The sequence below is a fragment of the Arachis ipaensis genome, chromosome B7, assembly GCF_059453495.1.
Source record: "Arachis ipaensis isolate K30076 ecotype BB chromosome B7, ASM5945349v1, whole genome shotgun sequence".
Classification (NCBI taxonomy): domain Eukaryota; kingdom Viridiplantae; phylum Streptophyta; class Magnoliopsida; order Fabales; family Fabaceae; genus Arachis; species Arachis ipaensis.
The window spans coordinates 108940457-108944981 of record NC_142442.1 but is presented as its reverse complement, the minus strand read 5'-3'; the positions used below and the strand labels follow the sequence as shown (position 1 = coordinate 108944981).

The 4525-nt window shown below is 39.6% G+C and overlaps 1 non-coding gene across 1 annotated transcript; it reads left to right on the top strand.

Moving 5' to 3' along the window:
• Positions 1-1994: 1994 nt before the first annotated feature.
• On the top strand, positions 1995-2101 carry LOC148553689 (small nucleolar RNA R71). The gene has a single exon (XR_015892566.1). It is a non-coding gene; the product is annotated as a small nucleolar RNA R71 (small nucleolar RNA).
• Positions 2102-4525: the final 2424 nt, after the last annotated feature.

The window sequence follows — 4525 nt, the reverse complement described above, 5'->3', positions numbered from 1 at the left end:
TTGGGTACAACTGTGATCCCTCTTTTATTTGGAACCACATGGACAGGACTCACCCATGGGCTGTCGAAAATCGAATATATGACTCCTGCTTGCCATAGCTTCATCACTTCTTTTTTGACCACTTCTTTCATGACATGATTCAATCTTCTTTGGGCTTGAATGGAGGGTTTGGAGTTATCTTCCAGCAAGATCTTATGCATGCATATGGATGAGCTTATCCCTTTTAAGTCAGCAAGGGTCCATCCAATAGCATCTTGGTGCTTTTGCAGCACCTTGATTAATTCCTCTTCCTGTTCTTGACTGAGGGCAGAATTGATGATCACTGGGTAACTTCCATCCCTTCCCAAGTATGCATACTTAAGAGTAGGAGGCAGTGCTTTCAGCTCCAGTTTGGGTGCTTCTTTTTCCTTTTTCCTCTCCTCCAATTTGCTTGGAATAGGCATTTCAGCTGAGTTGACATCAGCAACCTCAACATTTAACACAAAGTCACCCTCTGTCAATTCTCTAAGTGCTTCTTCAAAGGTTTCTTGCACCACAATTTTCACTGCATCTAGCCTCATACACTCTCCCAGTAACTCTGGTGGATAGCTCATGGCTTTGAATACATTGAACACCATCCTCTCCTCATGTAGCCTAAGGGTAAGTTCACCCTTTTGGACTTCTTGTTAGTTTGGCTTCCTCAATCCTCATTCTCTTCATCATTGTTAAGGACAGCAAATTTATACTAGCTCCCAAGTCACATAAGGCTTTTTCAACTGTTATTTCCCCTATAATGCAGGGAATTTGGAAGCTTCCTGGGTCCTTCAATTTTTGAGGCAGCTTGTATTGGATGATAGCACTACATTCCTCAGTCAAGATCACAGTTTCATCATTCCTCCAGCTTCTCTTCTTGATCAGCAAAGGGAATGTTGATCTGAAGTTTCTTGATAATCTCCAAAAATTTGGAGAACTGGCTGTCCTTTGTATTCTTCATTAGGTGTTGAGGGTAAGGAGCCTTTGGGACATATGGCTTTAGGACTTTCTTTTCTTCTGATGAACTGGGAGTATGTGTTTGTGCTTCTTCCTTATCAATTGAAATGTCCTCTTCCTTCTCTTTTTGAGTCTCCCTTGGAGTTTCTTTCAATTCCTTTCTGCTTCTGAGGGTAATAGCTTTGCATTCCTCTCTTGAAGTTGTCCTGGTGGTATTACTTGAACTGTGGCCAGGGGCTTGTTTGGACAAATACCCAACTTGTGCTTCCAGCTTCTGAGTGGCTGCATCTTGATTTTTCCGATTGGATATTACTTCCTCCTTGAATTTTTTTATGTCTTCAAACTCCTTGCAAAAGGTTTGCAAGCATAGCTTCCATTCTGGCCATTATGTCCTCATTATGTGGTGATGGTTGGGTGGAATTGGGGTGTTGAGAGTGGTTATTGTGGCTTTGGTATGGTGGCTATGAGTAGGTATTTTGTGTGGTCTAGTATAGTTTTTGGTTGGAGTTTTGGTGAGTGGAGTTGTTGTACTGGGTTGGATTGTATGGTCTGTGGTCTTGGCCTTGGTTTTGTTGGTTCTCCCACCCAAAGTTTGGGTGGTTCTTCCAACCAGAATTATAGGTTTTAGAGTAAGGATCGTTAGTTTGCCTAGATGAATTTCCAAGGTAATTAGCTTCCTCCCAGTTAACTCCTTCTTCTTTCTCCAATTATTCTTGGGGTGATTGTTGAGTATGGATAGCTGTAGCCTGATTTTTCTCCATTTGCTTGGTTAATTCAGCCAGTTGCTTGGTGATCATCTTGTTATGGGCCAGGATTGCATCCATGTGGTTCAATTCTAAGACTCTCCTGTTGTTGTTCCTATCTGAGGCATAAAAATACTCATTGTCAGCCACTGTCTCTATAACATCAATGGCCTCTTCAATGGTCTTCTTCTTGTTTAGGGAACCTCCAGATGAGTGATCTATAGCTTTCCTTGATTCACAATTCAGCCCTTCATAGAAGATGTGAATTTGCACCCACTCATTAAACATGTTAGGGGGCATTTCTTTGTCAAATCTTTGAATCTCTCCCAGGCTTCATAAAGAGTTTCACCATCCTGCTGTCTGAATGTCTGCACTTTAGTTCTTAGCATGTTTACTCTTTGTGGAGGGTAGAACCTTGTTAAGGATCTGCTCATTACATCTTCCCAGGTGGTCAAACTTTCCTTCAGAAATGACTCTAGCCATTTTAATGCTTTGTCCCTCAAAGAAAATGGAAACAGTAGCAATCTATAAGTGTCAGGATGAACACCATTAGATTTAACCGTGTCACATATCCTTTGGAATTCAGTGAGATGCTCATTTGGATCCTCTTGTGCACTTCCACCAAAGGAACAGTTATTCTGGACAAGAGTTATGAGCTGAGGCTTTAATTCGAATTTGTTAGCATGGATAGTTGGCCTCTGAATGCTGCTACCACAATTTCCTGGATTTGGGTTGATGTATGATCCCAAGACTCTCCTCTCTTGTCCAGCAGGGTTAGCTCCACCTCTTCTGGCATGGTTATTCAACTCTTCTTCATTATGGTTTTTCATATCATCCTCCATGGTTATATCAAAGTATTCCTCCTCTTCTTCTGCACCAACAAACCTCTTTCCTCTTACTTCCCTCCTTAATCTCAGGAAGGTTCTTTTCGGTTCACTATCAAATGAGGTTAAAATTTCCTTTCTCCTACCTGTCATACAATGAACAAGTACAAGAAACAGTAAGTGTAGAGTCTACTAAAACAGAGTATAGTTAGTGTGGTTAGAGCAATTTATCAAATGGTTAGTAGGTTAGCTTGCTCGAAAGTAAAAAAGTAAGAGAAATTAAAAAGAAATAACCAAAAATTGCAGCAAATGAAAAGGAACAGCTGAAATTAAAATTAAATAAATCAAACAAAAATAAAAGTGCTCAATCTAGTTATCCTTCAATTTAGTAATTGTCAATACAAAACCAATCCCTGGCAACGGCACCATAAACTTGATACGTAAAAACTGCCTCTCAACAATTTTCTTATCGGTAAGTGTACCGGATTGTCGTCAAGTAAAAACTCACAAAAGAGTGAGCTTGAATCCCACGGGGATTGGTTGGTTGATCAATGTTAATTGAAGAATTGCTCTAGTTGAGCAGAATCGGAATTGAAATTGGGATTGCAGAAAATAAAATTGGCGGGAAACTTAAATTGCAAGAAATTAAAGAAGCAGAAAGTTAAATTGCAGGTAATTAAAGGGCAGAAGCTTAAATTGCAAGAAAGTAAATGGGACGGAGAAATTAGCATGAAATTAAAGAGCAGAAAGTAAATAGAATGGGTAGATCAGAGAATGGGGAATTCATTGGGTTCAGGAGATGCACAATTCTCCGGATCAAATTCATTTTCATCTCTTCCGCAATCAATGCATTCATTAATCTCCTTGGTAATCTTAAGTGATTGGATCCCAATTCCTTGGCTCACCAATCTCTCTAAGCATGAACAATTGACCAATTCCTTGATTTAAGTGCTCATGGGAAGAGATGAAGTTTGGTCACTAATTATACCACACAAATTCATAGATCAAAGTATTGGTAGGATTACATGTCACTATATCCATCCAACCCCCAATCTAATCCAATGTGAGAAAGCATTTCTAGCATGATCTCCTCATTCCTCTTCCAAGGTTCCGAGGAGATCCAATTATGAATAGCTTCTTTCCCAAGAAAACTATCCAATTGGATGAAGAACAAAAGCTTTCTAGCAAAATCAAGAGAAAAGTAAGAAGAAGATGAATGAAAACTATATTGATCCATTGAATTACACAGAGCTCCCTAACCCAATGAAAGGGGTTTAGTTGTTCATAGCTGTCAAAATGGAAATTGGAATTGTAAAATACATTATAAAATTAAAAGTGCAGTAAGTGTAAGATTTCCCAAAATTGGAAAAGAGGTCCTTCTAACTTCAATTCTAAGCTATTTATACACTTTCTTCCATTGATCTTCAAGCCTTAAATTGGGCTTTTGGCCTTGATGGTATTGGGTTGCAAATGGCTTCAATTGGTTGTCCTTGGTGTTGAGAAGAAATCTATATAAAATTTGAATCATGATGCTTCACGTTTGAGTCAACGTTTGACTGCCAACGTTGACTCAAACGCCATATAGAACTAAACCAGCAAACCAGAAAGCTTGCTGTCATTAGCGTTTGACTCAACATCGGAGGGCCAACGTCAGCTAACCCACGCGTACGCGTACCGTGCGCTTCCACGCAAAAGCGCCATAAATGCTCATCCACGCGTACGCGTACTGTACACTTACGTGTGGATGCCAGATTTTCATTTTACAATTTTAAAAGGAAGCAGGAGACGTTGGCCTCAACATTGGACCTCCAACATTCCCTCCAACGTTGGCATTTTCACGCGTATGTGTACCGTGCACTTCCATGCAAAATGGTCAAAATGTTTATTCATGCGTATGCGTATTGTACGTGATGAGCGGATTATTTATACGCTTTTTGGCATTGTTTTTAGGTAGTTTTTTGTATGTTTTAGTTAGTTTTTATTATATTT